This window comes from Pseudonaja textilis, chromosome 6, assembly GCF_049901715.1.
Source record: "Pseudonaja textilis isolate UNSWEBS1 chromosome 6, rPseTex1.2, whole genome shotgun sequence".
Lineage (NCBI taxonomy): Eukaryota > Metazoa > Chordata > Lepidosauria > Squamata > Elapidae > Pseudonaja > Pseudonaja textilis.
Window position 1 is genome coordinate 27,932,488 of NC_141995.1, and position 24,583 is coordinate 27,957,070.

At 38.5% G+C, this 24,583-nt stretch overlaps 1 long non-coding RNA gene across 1 annotated transcript; it reads left to right on the forward strand.

The window, feature by feature from the left end:
• Window positions 1-224: 224 nt before the first annotated feature.
• On the forward strand, window positions 225-881 carry LOC148125431 (uncharacterized). Its single transcript, XR_015744218.1, has 3 exons — window positions 225-337; window positions 434-480; window positions 810-881. It is a non-coding gene; the product is annotated as an uncharacterized LOC148125431 (long non-coding RNA).
• Window positions 882-24,583: the final 23,702 nt, after the last annotated feature.

Consider the following 24,583-nt stretch of genomic DNA (forward strand, 5'->3'; position numbering starts at 1 on the left):
TTGACCATAGACATTCTAATTCTTTTGTTATTTTTTTGCCAGGAGATACAAACAGAGATGAGGAGATGGACTTTCAGGCACTAAAGAACAACCACGAAAAATTCCAGAAAGCCATCAAGAGAATGAAGACTGTAAGTATCATACATTATAGTAAGAAATTAGAACAACATCTTTAAGCAAAATTTTATAATGCATTAAAATTTAATTTTCATTTTTTTTATCAGGAGATTGCAAAAGAAATTGAGAACAACAAAAAACTAGCAAGGGCTCGAGAGCAAGCAATCGATGATGTCTGCTCTGAACTGCTATTCCTATCTCACCTGGATATACCAAGGAGGTAAGATTTATCCTTCCATTTTTTTGGAGGGAAATAGACATGTTTCAATTGATGATGCACTACTTCGTTCTAAAATATTTGTTTAACATTTTTCAGACTCTGTCAGAGAAGATTCCAGAGAAACACGTAATTGCATATAAAAGGTAAATACAGTCTGTTCGACAATGTCAATTGGTATAGGGATTGATATCTGGCTAGATTCCACTAAACTGTACATATAGTCAACTGTTTCATGAACTGGAACATTAGTACTGTAAATAAAAACTGAATGTCTACTGAACACATGATGTCATCTTTCACATTGAATAAAACTGCTGTTTGATATATAATTTAATAAGTTGATTTTTTTCATTGAAATACTTATATTTTTTTCAAAATAGGAAAATCTGGTTTCTCTTCAAGTGCAGTCCTCAAATACAGGATTGTACTAACATGACTCTATTCTAATGTATTTCTTTTAAATCTATTTCAGTGAATTCAAAGACACCTACAGTAATTGCTGGAACTCCCTCCGTGTCAGCATTCCAACTAACCAACTGCAGACCAATAAACTCTGAGATAAGCATTTCCTCAAAGTTCCAGTTTATTAGAGTTATCATATTGGCACATTTAGGAAAACCCGAATCTGAGAGTTCCTGATTTTCCCTTCCCAAAAATCAAAGATCCATCTCCTACATCCATCAGTCCATCCCATGACCCAATCAAATTGTGTCCCAACTGGAGACATTCCTCCAGACACTCCTCTCCAAGTGCAGGTTAACATGTCCTTGACTGTCTGAGAAAGAATGTTGTGTCTAATCTTCTACCTCTCTATGAAACCCCCCTCCCAAATTCCCAGGCACTAAATGTGGCAACTGCAAAGCTTCCAAGTAAAAAATGGCTTCCAAGGCTGACATGCTTCCCCCACTCAGGAGAAAATCACATCCTGGAATGAGAAAAAATCAGGAGGCTAATTTTCTCAGCAAACAACCAATAACCACTCCCCCCCTTATCTTGTCTGGAAATTTATTATGAAATTGCTTCACTAATATACCTGCTTTTACACCCCAACTTTTTACCCAAATAGCTTCAGACAAAGGATACCCCTTTCAATGCAATAAATACTGCAACCTGTCTTTGTACAATCTAGAATCTAGAATTTTTTCACCTCATAATAGGTTTTCCTTTGTATTAAAACTGGCATGGGGGGAGCAGCTGTCTGAGGTCTTAACCTTGAACTGACAGCTGGTTTTAACAAACTACTGTGGAAGACTGGGTGTCCCTAGTGTTCGAGGGAGGCTGAGTTGGACAGTTACTGGATTAATCACTTTCACTATGGGAAAAAGTCCTAAAAACTGTGGTCCTAACTTTTTACTAGGCAGCTTTCACTTAAGGTACTTAATAGACAAGTAAACCTGGTCTCCCATTTGGATGGGGGACTGGAGAGTCCTATATCTAACCCTGCTTTTTATACGCTTCCACTGCTTCAGTCAGGGCATTTTTTTTTTGTGCTTTCTCAATCCTTTAATGACTCCATCCATTCTGTTAAGGACATTGAGGAGGGTGGTTCTATGGGCAATTCTGGCATGGGAACAAATTTAATGCCACTTGTGATCTGAAAAGGAGTTCATCCTGTGCCACTGTGCACCGCATCGCTATAAGCCACTTCTGCAAATAGTAGTAAGTCCCCCCACTTCTCTTGCTGGAAATCCACATAACATCTGAGATATTCCACCATTGCATTCAAATGTTCCATGGCTCCATTCGTATTCAGATGAAGAGCTGAGCTAAGTCCTTGGGATGATCAGATAGATCTCAGGAATTCCTCTAGAACTTTGTGGTAAATTGGACTCCTCTATCTGAAATTATTCCTCACGACACCCCAAGAAGCCCATATATTTGCTTCACAAACATTTTAGCTAGGTTTTTTTAGCAGTGAAATGGGCTTGCTTACAGAACAAATCAATCACAGTCCATATTACTGTATGATTTTCTGGGAGTTCAACTATAAAGTCCATGGCAATTTCTTCCCAGGGTCTACTGGGTTTGGCCACTAGTTGGAGGAGCCCAGGTGGTTTTCCTGGTCTCATCTTCATAGAAGCACAAATTGAGCACCTTTTGACATAGTTTTCAACATCCACTTTCATTTCTGGCCACCAAAATTGTCTTCTAACTAGATGGAGGGTTTTCAGGACCCCAAAGTTGCTGCCCAGTTGAGAGTCAAGACTCCTTTCCATGCCAATCTATCCCTCAATGTTAAAGTCTTTTGGTTTTCTGCAAATCATGAGTCAGCTAGAAGCAACGCTTTCAGGTCCGGAATCAATTTCTCTTTAGAGGGGTTAGTTGTATGCTTGGCTTGGCTCCTAATGGTGGCGTGGGCTAGAATTTGTGTTTCCGGAATCATTGCATGGGTGATCTCCTCTCATTGACTGTCATATTTGGGTTTTCTTGATAGCTCATCTGCTAGCAAATTCTCTCCCCAATGTATTTTAATTGGAAATTGAAATGTTTATGTATTGAGCCCAGCAAACTTGTTTAGGGAAAAGTTTCTGGTGTGTCTTCAGAGTTTTGAAGTTTTTGTGGTCAGTCCAGACTTCAAATGGCTATTTAGTCCCTTCTAGGAAGTGCCCACCGGACTCCAAAGGTTTCTTTTTCCCACACTGCCCACTTTGCTCTGTGTCTGTTAGTTTTTAGACATATATGCACAAGGTAGCAGTTGACCTTGGGGGTTCTTTTGAAGGAGCACAACTGCCAAGGCCACATCTCTGGCATCTGCTTGAATGATAGTTGGTCTGTTAGGGTCTGGATGTTGAAGAATAGGCTCTTCCACAAAGAGGTGTTTTAATTTCTCAAATGCTTTTTGACAGTAATGTCCATGTTAGCAGCTGAGTTGGCTGCGGCTTCTTAGGAGGAGTACAGTTTTCAGTAATTCAGTGAAAGGAAGGGCTATTCCATGAAGTCTGGTATGAATTGTCTGTAGAAGTTGGCAAAACCCAGAAAGCTTTGGAGCTGTTTGCGAGTGCAAGGGAGCTGCTAGTCCAGCACACCTTTCACTTTCCCTGGATCCATCTCAATCCCCTCATTTGACATTCAGTAGACCAGGTAGTCTAGGGACATCTTATGGAACTAGCATTTTGACACCTTTGCATAGAGTTTTGCAGCTAGGAGTTTTTTCAGCACTTGCCACACCAATTTGATATGTTCCTCTAGTATTTTGCTGAATATGAGAATGTTGATCAAATAAATTAAGACTCCATCATATAAATGCTCATGCAGCACCTTGTTATTTAATTGCATAAAGACTGTGGGGGCTCCCTGGAGTCCAAAAGACCTGATTCGAAATTGGAAACTTCTCAGGGGTGCAATTGAAAGCCATTTTCCATTCGTCCCCCTCCCTAATGCATAACCTGTAATACGCTTCCCTTAAGTCTTGCTTAGTAAATAATTTGCCTTTTGACAGGTGATTCAACAGATCTTTCATGAGTGGGAGTAGGTAGGTGTTTTGCACACACACGGCATTAATCCCATGAAAATCCATGCAAAGCCTCCTCCCTTGATCTTTCTTTTCTTTAAATAGCACTGGGGTAGCTACTTTTGATTTTGTGGGTTCGATGATGAACCTCTGGCTAGGTTGGTGTCAATGTACTTCCTCAACTTGATCATTTCTACTGGTGTCATGGAATATATTTTTAGCTTTGGTAATTTATCTTCTGGCTCGATTTCAATTGCACAATTGGTTAGTTGATAGGATGGGAAGATATTGCATTCCTCCTCACTAAAAATGCCAGCTAAGCCCTGGTATTCCTTAGGGACTAATGGGTAGCTGGGCAGGGTCTCTGCAGCAGCTGATGTCACTTCTGATGGTCTGAGACTAGTTGTTGGCTGGCTCCTATTCCCTAGGCAATACCCCAGGGATTGGTAGCAATGGCCCAATGCCTATTATGATCTTCCTGTAACCATCTTCCCATTTTATCGTGGGGGACCATTAGTCTAGCCAAGTGAGTCCTAATATGATGGATTCGATCATCTTTGGGGCTACTACAAACTGTAAGAGTTCCTGATGCCCTCCCAACCTAACAAGTTCTGTGACTTGGGTAGCTGGGGCTCCACCTATCAATGTCTGATCGACTTGCTTGAAATGAATTGGGCTTGCCAAGGGTCTCATCTTTATTCCTAATTGCTTAGGGAACCCAATTAGGCATCTGGTACAGACCATGTCTATTACCGTTCCTACCCCTGTACCCCAGTTTCTGGTACCACCTACTTGATTTTAATGGCAAAAGGGTGAATTGCTCTACTCACCATTGGGCCATCTTCTCTTCTGGCAGTTCCTAGAGGAGCTTCCCTGACTGGAGGTTCCTCACCTTCATTTGCAGGAAGCGGTATCTCTATGGCTTGGTGGGTGAACCTGCCTGTGTCTGGAGGCTTCCATGGGGTCCTTATTCCTCTGAAAACTGTGGCTGGTCATAGTTGAGGGACGGGTGCAGGAACTAGGCAGATGGAAGCTCTGTGACCCAATTGACTGCTCCAGTAGTATTTAATGGTGCCTGTCTGCTAGGCACACAGTGGCTCAAGAGGCTTCACTGGGGTTCATTGGCCTAGGGTGTCTTCTCACTTGCTTCTCCAGTCTGGTCTTGTGGTGTGGATTGATCTCCCAGTCCTTTGCCAGGGCCATGCTGTACCAGTCTTACAGCTGGTTGGGTACTCCTCAGATGTTACACACTTTTCTGATTTCTGGATTGGTGGCTTCTTTGAAATAGTGAATAAGGATTGACTCAGGCCAGTGTCTAAGGTTAACAGCCACTCTTCTGAAGTTCCACACAAACTCCTTAAGGGATGATTCCCCATGGTTTTAAACAGGGCTTCATTTTCATTCCTGCAGTCTGTGTCTTCAAATCTGGCCCTAAGCAGTTGGATGAATCCATTGGCATCATCTAATTCAGCAGCACTTTCATCATGTAGCTGGGCTATCCATTCAGCTGCTTCCCTCTCATCCATTCCATCCCCAATTTCTGAGATTAGGTCATGGTCCAATTAATACTGGTTTCCATACTGGTTGATGTATACCTAGACTTGGATGAGGAAGTATGCCACTTCCCTGGGGTCCCATCAAAAGTCACCCTGAATCCTGGCAGCAGCACCACAGCTGGATAGGGTGGCTGCACTGCTGGAGGTGTAACTGGGATAACCGGTGGTAGGGCAGGAACTGGTTATTGTGCCACAGCTGACTGCTGAGCCAGAGCTGGCTACTGGCCAGATTGGGTGGAGGGGCAGGAGCTGGTGGCATGAATGGTGCTGGTGTCCTTTGGTACTGCACCCATCCTTGACTGGGATAAAAGCCCCAGCCAGGGGGAATGCACTCTGCTGGAGGGAGCATGAAAACCTCCTGGCAAGGCAGGGTGACTGGCAATTTCAGATCTCCAATTGGCAGTCACTGTTCATCTCCATTAAGTTGGGCCGGCTGCATGGATCCAGTCCTTCTATAATCTCAGGCTGAACAGAGGGAGGCTGTCGCTGCACTATGGCCACTTGTTGACTATGGGTTTAGAAATGTGAACATGGTTTGAGTCAGGTCCCACCTTGGCTAACCGACCTCAGCTCACAGGGCATAACTACCCACCTCAAGATTCCTGAACCATTCTAGGAGACCTGTCAATGACTAGTGTCATGAGGGAGGCAGCAGGCTCCAATCCCAGGAGTTGTCAGACCCCAAAGGTCTCGGGTCTCTCCACTCAGGACCTTGGGTTGATCTCACCGGACTGGTCCCGGGTCGGTATTCAGGTGGCCTCATCTCGACTCCTGTCTCTGGAGTTGGTTTAGCCTGACCAAGTTTCTAGGACTCTGGCTCCTTGGGTCAGGCACCTTATAGCCATTCCTCCTTGGTAGCTTCAATTGCTCATGTCATTTTCTCAGGGGGAGAGTACAGGGTTTTGACAAAGGACCCAATGTCAATCTCAATTTGCACCAAGACAAATTCCTTGTGTGTCCAATCACACTTGGCCAATAAAGTATTCTATTGTATTCTATTCTATTCTCCATGGCTCCCACTTTGATCATCACCTTCTCTTCTATCTTCAATCCGCACTGCATATCAGACATTAATACAATTAATTAATTAAGTAATTAATTAATTAATTAATTAATACAATACAGTGAGTCCAGAAGTATTTCACGAGAAGAGTACTACACTCCTCTGTTCCAACAGAATACCCTATATCACCAGGCTTGAGATTTTGGGCTTGGACAACCTTGAACTATGCCACCTTTGGTTAAACTTAAGCATAGCACACAAAATTATCTGCTACAATGTCCTACCAGTGAATGACTACTTCAGCTTCAACCACAACAATATAAGAGCACACAACAGATAAAAAATCAATGTAAACTGCTTCAAACTTGATTGCAGAAAATATGACTTCAGCAACAGAGTGGTCAATGCCTGGAATGCACTACCTGACTGTTGTTACATCCTCTAACCCACACTCCTTTAACCTCAAACTAACCATTATTGACCTCACCCATTCCTGAGAGGTCTGTAAGGGGCATGCATAAGTGCACCATCATGTCAACCGTCCCTGTCCTATTGTCCCCATTTATTTGTACCTATTTCCTATATTCTTACTCATATTTATACTTCTATCTATTACCTTGTAAGCCATTGAGAAATCAAATAAATAAATAAATAAATCTTCCCTGAGTCTTCATTCTGCCCAGCTAGCAGGTCAGCATTTGGGACTCAGGACCCTGGACAGCCCCTGGTTCCTGAGGAGCTGGTTGAAGATTTAGGGATTTGGGTTAATGTCAGCATTCCAACTAACTAACTCCAAACCAATAAACTCCGAGACAAGTATTTTCTCAAAGTTCCATTTTATTAGAGTTGTCAGAATTTCTGGTTTTCCCTTCCCAAAACAAAACCACCCCCTGCACCCATCAGGCCATCATATGGCCCAATCAATTCATTGTCCTAAATGGAAACATTCCTCCAGACACTCCTCTCCAGGTGCAGGGTGACTTGTCCTTGACTATCTGAGAAAGAATGTTGTTGAGTATAGCCTCCTGCCTCACTATGAAATCCAAGGAAAAAAATGTCTTCCAACACTAACACTCCACTTATGGTAAATTTTTTTGAATCCCACCACTGGATAGATGGATTTGCAAAGAAACACAGGAATTCTTATTTTGGTACAAGTATTAAATTTAATAAAATCTGGAATGTTTTCCAGTCAAATGAAATGTGCTTTCTTAAGCCTGTATTTTAGAATTGTATGTAAGAATGGGAATATAAGGTATTCCCATTTTACTTTAGTTTCAATTCAAAGCTGAAGTTTAATATGTGACATTGATGAAAATAAATTAGTTCAATTGTCTTTAAGGTAGCAATTTGTGTTTTCAATTTGATATGAAAAGTTGCTAAAAAGAAAAGCAAATTATAGTGCAAAACTCCTAATGTGTAAAATAAATAAATAAGAGCATTTAAGTGACAATAGTTGTCTGAAGAAAGCTCAACACATTTGTATTCTAGCATTGCCTGAACTGTAACTTCATTTACAGAAGGCTTATGATAATATGAACAAATCACTTGTACATATGAAAGCTCCAGACTTGGAAAAAAAATTGACCTGAGGAAAAATCTGTATGGCAATGAAGGAAATATTGAATACACACTGACATAAGTGGAAGGTTTAACAGAACAGTTTTTAAAGTAGTTTTAGGAGATTTCTGAAATTGTGATACTCACATACATAACACAAGCCTGCACATAATGGCTGTCCATTGCTTTAAAATAACCCATTAAGCAGATTTTCAGATCACAATGTAAAACAGACCAGGTTGCTCCAAGTGCTTCCGAAGTAGTGTATTTGGAAGAATGAATGTTATTTTTGCTCCTATTGAAATTCTTATAGATAATATACAATGTGGTGCAATTTTAGTACCAAAAATGAACGTGGCTGAAGGATCCTTACTGGTGTCATTGGCTTTCTAAATATACAAGAGCAATTCATCAATGGTTTTATAATTATATTTAAAAAATTACCTCTCAAGGCTAACATTGTTTGAAAGGTATTCACTATCTCAGCTCTCAACATTTTCATGTGTCTGGCAACAAACCTAAAATGGCTAAATGAATGTTACATTTTAGCATCGGGCTTCAACTGGAAGATAATTTCTCTTTTATTGTTAATATCTGACATTTTAATTCAATATGATTGTGACATGTTTAAGGCACTTCCAAATAATAGAATAAATACCTACTAAAAAATAAAAACAGTACTTCATATGTAAACTTTCAAAAACTGGGTTAATGTGGGATAGCTACAAATTTCTCCTGCCTCCCAATGTTAGCCTTTTTTATAGTAGATTTTTCTCTTGTCTAATATTATATTTTATTGTATCATATTGCTAATAAGGAAGGACAGAATTTGCCAACCATACGTGTCTATGTGGTATCTGAGACAATCCACAGATTAGCTAAGCCACGTCACTCTACAAAAACAAGCTAATTTTAGTTTGAACCCCACCTGGAATAAATATGCCAGTTTATATGGCACAAATGCCAATGATGACAGAATGCAAGATGGAGCTCATTTGAAACAGAAGCCATATTTGATAGCCATCTGTCCTAGTCCTGTTAGCAATCATGAAAACTGAGGAATCAAAGGCAACAAGGATCACATAAAAACAAATACAAAGGATTATTTTTTTTAAAAAAAAAAGTTTATAATTTTATTTGGAACAGAATACTATGAAAGCCAATTTCTCTATAATCTATATACCAGACAATTTCAAATATGTTTTTCTGACATTTCCTTGTAACTTCTATCTCTGCTTTAAAAGAAGACTAGACTAGAATAGAATACCTTATTTGGCCAAATATGATTGGACATAAAAAGGAATTTATCTCTGGTACAGAAGTGCTCGGTGCACATATAAAGCAACAGAATAATAAAAATCATAATTATAATAGAAATAAGAGGGTATAGTAAATAAGATAAAAATAATACAGCCATACAATATAGGTAAATATATTTAGACATAACGGTATTGTGAGAATGATGGCATGAGGGGAAAAAAAAACTGTCCCTATCTCTAGTTGTTTGGAATGCAATGCCTTATAGTGATGTTCTGATATTAAACAGCTCCTAAGGCCAGTCTGAACTTCCTGAGTTGATGCAAGAAAAAACCAAAAACCTGAAGGACTCTACTTCTGATATTTTAAATCAAATATGGTAAGAGGTGATATAATAGGAAGGCTCTTCCTAAAATCCACTCTCATCTCTAAAGTTTTAAGCATGTTCATATCCAGATTGTTCCAGATTGTTACATGGCCAATTGTTCAATCTCTTGTCTATATGCAGACTCATGAGACAGCTGACTGCTGTATCATCTGCAAGATTCAGCACTTTAACAGACAGATCCCTACATATGCTGTCATTGGAATATAGAGAGAAGGGGAATGGAGAGAGCACAGAGCCCTGAGGGGTCCCTGTGCTAATTGCACAGGTACTAGATGTGATTATTTCTAGCTTCACCTGTTGCTTCCTATCTGTCAAAAAACTAACAATCCACCAAGAAGCATGGAGAGGCACAGCTAGCAAAAAAAATACCATAAAATCTTCAAATCTATCCAGTTAAAACTTTGCAAAGTTAATCTGTCTAAAGGATCTGTCATGTATGCTGTATTTACCCTATTCTGCCAAAAAATAAAATGGCTGCCCAAGCAGTGGAATGTTTCTCCATGGTTAATTATTGCAAAAATGACATCATTTTACATACTGTGTGATTTGGCCAGTCAAGCAGAAACAGGATTTACTGGAAGTTTTGGCCTTGGAGAGAGGAGTAATGTGGGTGATCATTTGGTTCAGTTTTGCCATAAAAATTGATTCTAAATCATGATTCAAACAATACAAATTTACACAGCTGGACCTCACCAAATAAACTGCACCATAATTAGATCAACTATTCCCTATGCAGCTATTAATGGTCCAGTTCAGTTTTCACTGTCAATACATATATGGATGTTGACTGCAGTTCAGATCCTGAATTGTTAGAGGTTCATCAGAATCCCTTCCACATTTGCAATTGACATGAAAAATAGGTTTGAGCTGCTGGACGCTACTGAGAAAGAAAACTGTGGCAAGAAATTCAAGTGAACATCATTGTAATGGAACACATACTCCATGAGAAACAAGAAAAAATGTAAATGACCTTCAGATGAAATTATCAATGAATGAAGAAAAGCAGCCAAAACTGCAGGCAAATTGGACAAAGCAAGGAGATTTAATGCAGATTTAGTGTCCTTTTTAAAGCATTGACTGCAGTTTGTGAAATGTGGTTATTCTCATCTCCCACCAGAGACCACTGTCTTGCAATCTCCTTGCAAGCAGTAACTGTGTGGAGCGCTGTGGGTGATCTCAAATCCTCTTCTTGTCCAAATAGGAATTATTGAAGAAGCTGGTCTACATGCCAGCTTTTCAATCTGCTGTGCTCCATTATTCAAGAAGACACCTTCTGTTTGCCATTTCTTCCCCCAAAGTCTAATTATTTTAAATAAATGTAAGATTAAGTTTCCCTTTATTACCATAAAAAAAGATTTTAAGTTTTTATGTGATCCTTGATGCCTCTGATTTCTTAGTTTTCATGATTGCTAAGAGAACCAGTACAGATGGCTATCAAATATGGCTTCTGTTTCAAATGAGCTCCATCTTGCACTCTGTCATCATTGGCATTAGTGCCATATAAACTGGTATATTTATTCCAGAGTGGTGTGGCTTAGCTAATCTGTGGATTGTCTCAGATACCACATAGACATGTATGGTTGGCAAATTCTGTCCTTCCTTATTAGCAATATGGCACAATAATGTTGTAGAATGGTGGAATAACCTGAGGCGAACAGGGAGCGAACTTCAGCTTTTCCTTTTTGTAACAATAAAGGGTTGCTATGGCTGCCACGGTAACAAGGCAGCCAGCTGGCAGACAACAGCTGATGCTGTTTGACAGCTCCCTTTTATAGCCGGCTGTCAAATGGCATCAGCCAATAGGAATGGTCCATGTTCCCGCTGGAAACATGGACCGGGGTGAAGATTTCAGCTCAGTCTTTTCTGAACGCTACACTCGGGTGCTTGCGCAGATGGCCAGGTCTTCTAGGTTCTGATGGAGCTGCTAATGGAAGGAACGTTTCTGCTTGTTGGGCAACTTCTGGTGCCAATGAAGCTGGTGTCTCAGCTTCAGGCATCTCTGGACGAGGGACAGATGACTTCTCAGGTCGGCTTACATTCCTGTCAGATTCACAGGAAGTTTCTTCGGGCGCCAGTGGTTCCTCTGTCGCAGGAACATCCCGAGGGCCATCTGCAGACGAACTCCAACGCTTTCTAAGTTGATCGATATGGTGGTGCCAAATGTACCTGTCTTGCAGTTGGACCCTGTAAGACTTAGGACCAGTTACCACCACAATCTTCCTAGGCATCCACAAAGGGTGTCCTGCATAATTCCGGGAATAGACCTGGTCATTTTCAGCAAACTCCCTTGCCTGGCTATTTGATCCTAGGGGTGTGACTGGAGCATAATATGGATGAGTCTGTCTAAAGTAGTCCTTAGATGTCTACCCATGAGAAGTTCAGCCGGGGACCTATTAGTGGTGGCACAGGGAGTCGTGTGCTGGGTTAGAAGACATTTAGCAAGCCTAGAGTGCCAATCTATGGGCCCAAGCCTTTCCAGGACCTCCTTAGCAGATCTGATTGCTCTTTCAGCCAGGCCATTACTGGCAGGATGGAAAAGAGCTATAAGTGCATGCCTGATTCCCAGGTTAGCTAAGAAGACCTCAAACTCACAGGAAGTAAACTGGGGGCTGTTATCAAACATAATAGTGTACAGGGAGGCCATGGGTAGCCAATATCCTTGATAGAGACTTAGTGATGGCTTCTGAAGTTGTGGTGGTCATCAAAGTCAGCTCTACCCATTTAGAAAAAGAATCAACCAACACCAGGAATGTATGCCCATGAAAGGGGCCAGCCAGATCAATATGCACCTGGGACCAAGGGATCCCAGAATCTTCCCACCTGCCTGGAGTGGATGTGGGTAGAGCAGGTCTGGTAACTTGGCATGGCTGACAAGCATTCACCAAACTTGTAATCTGAGCATCCATGCCCAGCCACCATATATAAATGCGAGCTAGGGCTTTCATTCTGACAATGCTGGGATGCCCTTCACACAGGACCTTTAAAACTGAGGCTTGCAACTTGGAAGGGATAACTACCCTAGTTCCCCAAAGCATACAGCCTTGCAAAGAAGACAGTTCTTGCTGGTGAGTTTTGAAAGGCACAAATTTGGGGGCATAAGGAATTGCAGAGACACCCCCTTCCCACCCAGTCAAGGACTTGGGTGATTACCTTGTCCCTGGCAGAGTGGGCAGTGATATGAAGGGCAGTGATGGGAAGTTTGAGATCATTGATCAGGAACACAGCATTAGTTGGTGCAGGATGCTCTACAGGAACAGGCAGGGGGCAGCGACTAAGAGCATCAGCGTGGCAGAGACTCTCGCCAGCTCGATGAGTGTATAGGAATAGGCAGCCAGAAATAAAGTCTACCTGGTCATCCTTGGAGACAATATCTGAGGAGTTTGTCTATCACCTGACAGAAGGCCTAACAGAGGCTTGTGATCCGTAACCAACTCAAAAGAGTGTCCATATAGAAACTCATGGAATTTTTTGACAGAAGTAACTGCAGCCAAAGCCTCCTTGTCAATTTGGCTGTAGTTGCGCTCAGCTGGGGAAAAAGTTCTGCAGAAAAAGGCAATGGGTGCCTCAGAACCATTAGGCAGTCTATGACTTAAAACGGCACCTATGCCAAAAGGAGAAGTATCTGCTACTAAAGGTAAAGGTAAATGCTCATTAAATTGGATCAGAACAGCATCGGATGTAAGCAGTGATTTGACTGCATGGAAAGCATGGGCTTCCTTAGGTCCCCAGTGCCAGGGGGATTGCTTATCCAAGAGTCTGTGCAGAGGCTCTGCAATGGAAGCTTTATGTGGCAAAAATGAAGTGTAAAAGTTAAGAAGTCCTAAAAAGGCCTAGAGCTCAGTTTTGTTAGTTGGTGTGGGTGCCTCGTGAAATACCCTTACTTTGGATTCAATTGGGTGAATACCAGAGGCATCAATTCTGTATTCCAAAAATTCTACCTGTGAGGTGGCAATAGTGCACTTCTCTTTTTTTAACTTAAGACCATGCTTCCTGAAATGATCGAGGACTCCTCTGACTCTTTGCAGTAATTGAGACTTGTCAGGGGCAGATATTAAAATGTTGTCAAAATACGGAATTACACCTGGTAATCCTTGAAGAAGTCTTTCCATTAAAGATTGGAAAATCCCTGGGGCCACACTTACACCAAATTGGAGGCGCCTATATTTAAAAGTGCCCCTGTGCATTACAATAGTTTGTAGTTCAGCAGTTGTGTCATCAACAGGGAACTGTTGATAGGCCTGTGACATGTCTAGTTTTGCAAAAATGGTTCCTGGCTCAAAAGAATGTAGTAGGTGCTGGATAACAGGGAGTGGATAAGCGATGATTTGTAAATATTTATTCAATGACGTCTTGTAATCTGTGCAGATTCTTATGCTACCATCTTTCTTCAGGGGTGTCACTATTGGGGTTTCCCATTTTGCGAAGTCCACAGGCTCTAATACACCATGTTTAATTAATTTGTCAAGCTCCATGTCTAATTTGAGGCAGATTGCAAAAGGTACCCTTCAAGGCTTTAAATGGATTGGTACTGCCTGAGGGTCCAAGTTGAAAGATATTGGGGTTCCTGAATAACAGCCCAGTCCCTCGCTGAACACATCATCATAGTCATTAAACAAGGTGTCCACTTCAGCATTTGTAATAGAGTGGATTCCGCTTATATGAAGGCCAAGGGCAGGGAACCAGTCTAACCACAGGCTAGGGAAGGCACCATCCACTACCACTAAAGGCAAGTGACCTTTACAATTTTGAAATTGAACAAAAAACTTGCCTTTTCCGATGACTCGGATGGTTCTGCCTTGGTAGTCACATAGGGTTAATTGGCAGCTGTGAAGCTTCTTCTTAACCATTCTGGGAAGTAGTTGTTTCAAGGTGCTCCATGAGATGATGGACAGTGCTGAACCTGTGTCAATCTCCATCCTGCAAGGTTTCCCTTCTATAGAAACAAAAACACTGATTTTGTTAGAGCCTTTGTTAGTCAGCTTGGCTTGATAGCAGGTAAAACAGTCTTCAACTTGTTTTTGGAAATGTTGAGTCGTCTGAGGTTTTTGGGCAAAAGTCTTTCCTGCTTGACAGATCTTGGCTAAATGACCCTTCCTCTGGCATTTTAGACAAATGGCATTCCTGAACCTGCAGGATGCCCTGAGGTGGTTTCCCCCACAGCTTAGACAAATGGGCTGAGGCCATGGAGGTTGATTGGGGGTTGGCCTGTTCTCCCTTTGACTGGTTTTTTGCTGCCTGAGGCAATTTACATCATTAGCCTCTTCATAGCCTTCTTCTGTGGAGGCTTCATCGTAATGGATGGCTGAACTGCTCTGACTTATTGGATTTTCCTGAATTTCTGCTGCTGATTTTCCTGAATTTCAGCAGCTTGAGACTCTTCAATTGCTAATTTAAGGGTTAAATCCCCTTTAGCCAATAGATGCCTTTGTAGACTTAAATCCCTAACTCCACAAACTAGTTGGTCTAATAACATGTCCTCCAGATAGTCTCTAAACCCACAGTGCAAGGCAGCTGTCCATAGGGCAGCCATGTACCCACTAATAGTCTCTCCCTCAGCCTGAATCCATCTCCTAAAAGCATGACGCCTGGCAATTCGGGATGGCTTAGGGAATAGTGGTTAGAAAGAATTTCCTGCAATTCTTCCCATGGAACAGTTTTAATTGAACTTGGATCCAATAATGCCGTAGCAGTATCAAACACTGTGGCTCTGCAAAAACTTAAAAAGAAGGACTTTTTCCTATGGTCGGAAATGTCAGCGAGGTCTATGGCATCTAGGAAACAGTCAAACCAATTTCTGTCAGATTCCCATGTTTCTGCTGTCGGTCTGAAAGGCAGGAATGCAGGTTTCGAAGTCATCTTGACTCAGAGGTGCTGGATCTTCCAAGGAAAGTTGAAATTCACGCTCGCGAATAGTGACAGTAAGCTCTTAAAGTGACTTACAGCTCAGTAGTGACTTCGGCTCTTTTTGTAGTGACTTCACTCAGTGATTCTTTGCCCGGTTGCCTCTTATATGTATCCCGCCCTCATTACCAGTGTTATAGAGTGGCGGAATAACCTGAGGCGAACACGGAGTGAACTTCAGCTTTTACTTTATTGTAACAATAAAGGGTTGATGTGGCTGCCGCACTAACAAGGCAGCCAGCTGGCGGACAATAGCTGATGCCATTTGACAGCTCCCTTTTATAGCCGGCTGTCAAACGGCATCAGCCAATAGGAACCATCCATGTTCCCGCTGGAAACACGGACTGGAGTGAAGACTTCAGCTCAGTCTTTTTTGAATGCCACAAATAAAATATAATATTAGACAAGAGAAAAATCTACTATAAAAAAGGCTAACATGGGGGTGGGGAGAGAAATTTGTAGCTATCCCATAATAACTCAGTTTTTGAAAGTTTACATATGAAGTACTGCTTATATTTTTTTAGCTAGGTATTTATTCTACTATTTGGAAGTGCCTTAAACATGTCACAATCATACTGAATTAAGAAGTCAGATATTAACAATAAAAGAGATTATCTGCCTTATGAGCACCTTTACAGAATAGCAGAGTTGGAAGGGACCTTGAATGTTGCATGCAGTGACAATTTTTGTATGTACCGTATAAAATAAACAGAACCAGTTTTGTTTAGTGGTTAAGGAATCAGGCTAGGAAGCTGGAGATCCTATACCATTTCAGACAAATGCTAGTCCAATCACTTATTAAAAGCATTCAGTGATGGAGCATCCACAACTTCTGGAGGCAAGTAGTTCTTAATGTCTTTCCTCTCACCTGAAAATAACCTCCAAAGCCATTCACTGATGTTAATATGCTCGTAGCATTTTCATGCCTATCCAATGTTAGTAATAATTTTGTAATACTTTTCTCATGTATTTTTTAATATTGAAGTATGCACAGTCATATAACCCTAAATAAATAGCTTTCTTAGCAACTTTAATACTAAGCAATTTGATGAGATCCTGAAAAAACCAAAATGAAATGCTTGCTCAACTTGGGGAAATAATTTTAAATACAAAAGAACAATATTTTCTTTATGTTAATTATGATGCTTTGCATCAGAAGGCTCAGAAGTGATTTCAAAGCAACTATGGATATGAATGTAGCACTTATCTGTATTTATTTAATTTAAGCAAAATTTTTCTCAGATTAGTGTGGCAGAGGTTAAATATGGAAAGGCATACATGCTTTAAGGAGCTGCAAATAGATACTATTGTCATACCCACATATTTCCCAAAAAACTTTACACTTTTCATCTCAAAGGACTTTACAGGCTTATTTATTGTTATAGCCAAGTTGTCAATAACACTAAAGTTAGGTATGAAATAAATTATGGTGATACTTTGGATGATGGCGAAGGTCCACGTTTTTCTTGAACATCTTTGTTTCAGGAGACAACTAAATATGGTTCTTACAAGTAAAAGATAAAAGGGATAATGCTGAAAAGGATATACCCCTAGCTCAGCAATAATATTCAATCAGCTGGGTAAATTGATATATTAGAAGCTGAAAGTACAATAAATTAATTCATATCCTACATCTCTATCCTTTATAATGAAGGTAAATTGAAGAATACGATAACTACCTATAAGAATTTTACTGAGACATAATTCTCTTTTAAAGAAAACTAGAAAGCAATTATGTTACTGCAAAAGGGAAAAGGAAAAATTGAAACAAAATGCAGAAAACAATTCAGCACTGCACAGCACTTGTTTCTGAATTGGTGTTCATAGAATTTTGCTATGAAGAATAATGAGCTGTTAAGAAAAGTAGTTCAGTTTGTTTATACAATTCATTTTTTTGCACATGTCATTTGTAAGTTACTATTTTCATCTTTTTTTAGTTTTCCAATTACTCCTACATTGCTGGCTACTCTGTGCAAATGTAACAGTGAATCTTGCAGTATGATTACGTGCTCTGGATTGTATTTTCTAGTACGCCTCATTTGACAGGCTGAGTGACAGTATACAGCAGGACTACTCTGCTGATTTTTTTTTGGTTTCTTACGATTAAAGCTGACAGATTCAATAGACTGTCAAGTGGCTTTTAGCAATGCTTAAAATTTCCAGTGGATCACTGATAATTTGCACAGACGTCTGGGAGATCTATAGGCAGAGAGGTATCATCAATAAAACACAACATTATTTGGTTAGCTAGGGCAAGTATTCACTTTTCCCAGACAGTGATGAATAGCTAGGGTTCTCCAGAAGATTCAGCATATGTAAGACTTAAGGTTTGGGCATTGATTTGGACATCTTAACCAAAGCTCCCATTTGTACATATATTTGGATCTATAATCATATCTATGGTTTTCTCTGGTTTTCTCATATTTTCTAACCTATCCACACCAGATTGATGGTTATTTCATATTTTTCTGTTCTGTAACATTTCTCTTAGATAAATTGGATTGTAAAAAAGTAGAAAGAACAGATAATGGAACAGATATTGAGGATGAAGTGGAAATAAGAGAAATCAATAATGTATCATAATCTATATGAAGTATTAATTTTGTGATTGAAAGATTGCTTTTCAATTATTATACATTTGTCTTAAAAAGATAAAATATGACATATATATTTCAATTGGAAAATTAAAATTCTGTCTTGCTAGCTGTGTCTGTAATCAAATATAATATAAAATGTATACTTAATTCTATTTTATTTTTACTGGAATGAATTTTCTTATGAATTAAATTAATATGTACATTAAAAAAACAGAATTCTTTTTTGCAAATAGATTTAGTAAGATTTAGTAAGATTGTCATAACAATGAAAGAAAAGAATATGTGTTTAACATAATTTTTATTTTTGTACATATGTGTAACTCCTCTAGCAAAAAGTATGAAAGCAGAAAGGAGACTGTTATCTAAGATAATATGCTCAGGCACAGATGCTGACTTAATATTTCAAAATTTAACTTTAAATCTGGAAAATTAAAAAAAAATGATAAGGTCATTGATTCACATTTCTGTACTTCAGAATATTCCCACAGATAGCAATCCTATTGAATTTTCCAATACTTCTTCATATGAATATCAAGATTTAATTAAGAGATGTTCCACATATCAGAACAAGAAATATGCAAAATAAGGCATTTCATCTTTTTTTCTATTTAATATGTGAAAATCTCAAGTGCACCAAGGAATATGTCAATTATAATTCTTTGAAAATATTGACTGAAGTTCATGGCAATTATTAAAAATTCATTCAAGATTTTAGCAGTCCACTGGGAAATACAACTTTTTAGAAGTATATTCAGATGAATGAAAAGAAAATGACAGTAAGACTGAACAAGTGTGTGTGTATGTATATGTATATATGTATATGTGTGTGTATATGTATGTATATATGCATATGGATATGTATATGTGTATGTATGTACGTGTGTGTGTGTGTGTGTGTGTGTTATTTTGAACTGGAAATTTTTCCTCTTGTGAAAGCGTTAACCAATTTTACAGATGTTTACATTGATATGATTTAGTTCACTAAACATTATAGATGTTTAGATTGTCCTGATTAAGTTCACAAAATGTAGCATATTTTACTGATTTAAAAGATGTTCTAATCTAAACAGATTTAATGAAACAGGTTGCTACATGCAATTAGTGAATTTTATGCACACAGAATGTATATACACTCTGATTCAAAATGAAATGGAAATTATAATGTTTTGCTATTTCAGAATGCATAGTTTTGAAGGTTCTGACTGTCCTGAACATGATAGTTAGCTGCTACTTCATGATTGAGCTAGTTGTTGTCCTTGTTCAACATTTTCTTAGCCTAACCAGTTCAACATCAGGAACCAGTGTTGTGTCTTTTGCTATTGGTCCAGACAAGCTTGGCAAAGTAAACAAACATATACAGAATTGTTGTGGCTATAAAAGAGCCAGTCCATAGGATTTTTAAATATATATTTATTTTCTATAATTTATATGCTTATTGTTCTTAGATTAGAAGACAATTGATAGAAGGAAGTTTTGGACGGTAACATTGCTATATCTTCCTTTTAATGCCATTAAGGAGAAGGCATCTAATGTGCAAAGCAAATTCCCTTTGTTGTATCAGAATAGAAATTTGGAATGAAGATTACAGTTTTTCATAATGTAGATTATAAATAAACACTAATATATTTCTATGAAGGACATGCTCAATCTATACTTTATTAATTTTCCATGTACATGAATAATTAGAATGATGCTTTATGGAATACCATCACTTTGATTTCTGAATATTTAATTTCTAGCATTTCAGTCTGGCAGAATAATGCCAGTGCTCATTAGATTTCATTTCAGCTCCAATTGTGAAAAACAAATGACAGTGTCATCAGTGAATAACAGTCTGAAGTTTATAGTTTAATGTAGGAAAAGACTACTGATGATGCTGTGGGCAGCAAAGAAAGCAAACTGATCATTGATGAAATGGCTGTGGCTGAACCGGTAGTCAAAAAAAAAAAAAAAAAAAGCTCCAATGATCATCTGAGAGGAAAAAGAAGAGAAAAGTGCCCTCCTACTTGCCCCTGCACTTTTCTCTTCTTTATCCTCTCAGCTGATTGGCATGACAGAGCCTCAGCTGGTGTTTGGAAAGCTGCGGGTGTGCACATGTGAAGTGTGCAGTCACCGAAATGGTAGGAAAATTGTTAAAATCCCACCACTGAAACTGATGTATCATTGAACAAATCGACTTAGATTTCTCACTTGAGACACAAATGATTAGGCTTATATTCTACTTAGGATAGGAAAAGTTCAGCTTGAAGACCTAGTCTCTGGAAAAGGGTCTAATGCTGCAAAAATGAAAGTAAAAAGAAGAAATTGATCAGCAGCAAGGTGGATGGATTCAGTTAAAGTGGGGATGATTGCACCATTGTAAGACATAAAGGATTAGGTTAGGGATAGATCATGTTGGAGAAGATCTATATCAGTGTGGCTAAACCTTTTGGGCTCCTGTGCTCACATGCCAGCACCCAGAAGGCAATGCATGTGCCCCCCTGCCTCCTGCTCATGCACACACAACCCCCCGCTGCCCCCTTACCTGCACTGCTCATTCGCATGCCTCCCAGTTAATTTTTGCCCTATTTGAGAACTCTTTCGGCCTTACAGAGGCTTGAGGAAAGCCTCTGCAGCCTTTGTAGTCCAAAAAATGGGCCGTTTCATCATTTCTGGAGCTGCACAGTGAGGTAAGTTTAGCTCATGTACCTGCACAAATGGCTCTGTGTGCCACCTCTGGCATGCGTGTCATAGGTTCGCCATCATGGATCTATGTGATCACTTTTTGGCACATAATCGATTAAAAAGAAAAAAGTAGGTGATATTCAGGTTTAATAATGATCATTATAAGGATATTTTATACTGCATAAAAATTAAATAGAAAAAAAAGGAAGCAGCTTAGCTCCTTTGGTTCTCCATCATTCATATTCCAAATAGTTTCCAATCTTTGTCATTATTTCTTCTAGAGAAAACAGCTTGGAATTTATAGTGCAACATAGATATTCATAGAGGTTCCATGATAACAGTTTGGTATGAAACCTTGTAACCAAACATCAGACCATGGAAACAAAAAACAAAGTCGTTAGCTGAAAGTCCACTAGCCTTTGAGGCTAAACTATGAGTAAGAACCTTTGTATTAAATTGCAAAATTTCAAATCACATTCTGTAATCTAATCTATAAATTTTAAATTATCTTCCCTGGGAAACTATTTTTCCAGCATTCTTTAATCCAGTCTTTAGGCTACTGCATTCAAAAAACTGATTAAAATCTCTATAGATAAAATTTTCTTGTTTTCATTATTTCTATTTTACCCTTTTTCATGGTATTTCCCACTTCTTTTGTTTTCATTGTTTTGTCCATCTGTTTCCAATTTTCTCATGTCTACTTCTGATCATAAATATTTAGGGGAGGATCATATTATGTTTTCCAAATACAATTCAGTATTATTTAGCTGAATATGTAACTTAGTAATTATCATTAGCTAAGGTCCAATCAATGTTTGATAAATGTCAAAGCTGCAAAAAGATATTGGACTTTTTTCTTAAATTACAGACTCTGCTGCAAACTACTTATGTAAAAGCATGCTATTAATTCTGAGTTGTCCAATGAATCTGTCATTTGTTTCAGAACAAATGGAAGAAAACATTTCCTAAAAACTCAAGGAATAAATATCTGCAACATATATTTACTGATGTTAGCTTTTTTTCCCCTATTACCATTATAGCAAAAATGGATGATGAAATGCACTTTTTCTGATTGCAAGACACATGGAATGAACAATATGTGTACACTGCCAGCATTGTGTTTTTATTGGTATATTTATAAAAATATTTGATAGTGTTTACACAGAAATACAATACAGCTTTCTATGGAAGCATTACTGACTCTACTGTTGCATGGTTAGTTGTAGTGCATTATCTCAATTAGCATTTATCAAATCTATTCAAAAATTGAACTTATTATGAATTGCGTAGGGGTGGGGCAGGCTTGTGATCTTTTGGTTAAGTTTTTCTTTTCATTTCATGTTTCATGCTAAAAAAAGGCTGAGTATCACATAGACATCAAGAAGCTTTGTGACTGATTAAAACACCTTGATACAAGGACATCTGTTGTACAGCTAAAAATCCCTGAAAGGGATTGCTGGAATTGTCTTGAAGATACTATGTGAATCAAGGATTAGATAGAGGAAGATTTTGCAATTGTAGAAGCAAGGGAAAGCATTCTGATTGGTGAAAATATTTTTGGGGAGGATGTTGTCAAAGATGGCCTCAGAAAGGAAATTCCTAAGAGTACATGAGCCAGGAATGGAAAAGGCTGGAATTAATTCTAAAAAGCTCTATTTGGAATTGCCTTGTGCTAAATACTTAGTTTGTTAAGCCAAGGCCACTTTATCCAAAATTTACACAAAATATATATTTAAAAGAACTAAGAAGCAAAATACAGTAATTTAGGAAAGACAGATGCATGTATGTACCTGGAAAATTCCTGCCGTCTTTCTATCTATAACCTTCCAAATGACCAGAGAAAATTAAATACCAGTAGACAAATAGCACATATAGTGGAAGTATTGATGGTTTAAACATGAATAATGTTTGAGCTAATAATGTTTGTATTTTTGAAAGTATGCATCTGGAGAATTTATGCGTAAAATATATTAGGTATCTGTACCTATATGCATATTGGAATTTGTACAGATATGTGTATGCATAAGTTGTGAAGCAACCTTTACATTCTACTACACATAAGTTGTAAGTGACAAAAATGGGTTTTTTAATATTTTCATTAAAGGTGGAAAAAACAGCCTGACAATTCAGTGAGAGAAAATGGTTATGTATTGTAGCTATTATAAACTAGGTGATATCATAAACAATCTGTCAAGTTTGGTATGAATTAACAACAATGAACAATCATAATAAGGTTGAGTAATGGTTTTAATGTTATTCAATTTTCAATAGATGGCAGTACAGGTGCACAAGAAGTTCTGATGTGGTCTTGAGCATCAGATATTTCACTTTCATTAGTGGAAAGCAACTCTAAGAAAAGATTATACGTTGTTATGAAGTGGAAGCCAACAATGAGTACTCACACGTACATTTCAAGTATCATGCCCTGACTGAATTTTGGACTGCTACAAGAGTTCTTCACTTGAAAATGACTGCCAATGCAGGTTATTTATAGATGACGATGTTGTCAAAAATACTATGCATCTCTGGACCAAAAAAAAAAATGAAAAAAGAAAAGAAAATTGTAAAGATGTTGAAATTGTTCAGAGTTTTGCAGAGCAAATTCAGTGCCAGAAAAGTAAACACAGATGGCTGAGGCTTCATTTAACATCTTTATAAACATACTAAGCAAATTTTACAATACCAGTTGTAGATTCCTCCAACATGGAGCAAACTCAAACAAAAGCAAACACATTATAGGTTCAGAGCAGAGCTCCAGTCTTCAGCAAGCAAGTCACAGAGCAGAGGAGAAAAGCAGTTTCATCTTCAATAGACAGACTCAGAACTTAACAGCAACTTCAGAGTTGCAGAGCTTACTTTTAATTTAGGGCCATGCCTAGGCTACTTCTAGTTTCAGTTTCCAATTCAGCTCTCACTGGCTGACCTTGCTACTAAGCTCTATTCCAATTTATGAATGTATTCTGACAGAAATGGAAAGAGCTTATTTGTGTGACATGGACTGCCTATGTGACAACCAAAAGTTTTACATGAACTGATTAAGAATAATTAATGGATCACTGAAAGGGGAATTGTTATCAACCTTGGCATTCTACAGGAACATGTTATTGATTATTGATGTTCCTTCAGATGGGAAATTTGATTCCAAATAAGATCAAGGCATAGTGATTGAAGAGATAAAGGTTTTGAGAGTTGATATTTGCAAGTAATTGTCATCACACTATGAAAATGACAGTGAGAAATTTTTTTCACAGCATTTTGATAGCTGACAAAACATGAACTCATCATAATTACATATTAGCCCATGAAACATTGTTACATCCTATGGATAAGAGGACCCCAGCCCAGATCTATGCTTTGACAAAAAACAAAACAAAACAAAGCATGCCTACAGGTTTTTGAGAAACAAATTGTGTTAATTACATGTATTTCCTTGAACCTGTTGTCATTATTTATTTAGACTGTTACTTTCGAAATAAACCAAGTCCTAGTATTTGAATCAATGACTCTTCAACATAACAACACTAGGTCTCAGACTTCATAAGCCACTCGAGGCAGTTGCATAGTTGTATATCAACATCTTACTTTATCTAACATACAGTCTAGAGTTGGCACCACCAATTTTCATTATTTTCCAAAATGTAAGTAATATCTTTATAAGGATTATTCAATTCAAATTAAGAGGCAGAAAGAATTGTCAGGACCTAATTTCAGTGCCAAAGTGTGAAGTTCTTTCATGATGGTTTTAGGAAGCTTATCCATCATTTTCAAAAGTGTGAACAAATTATGGCAATTATAAGATGAAATAAATAATGTAACAACTAAGTTCATTTCAAGCATTATTTTCCTGTTTATTAAATGTATTTAAAACT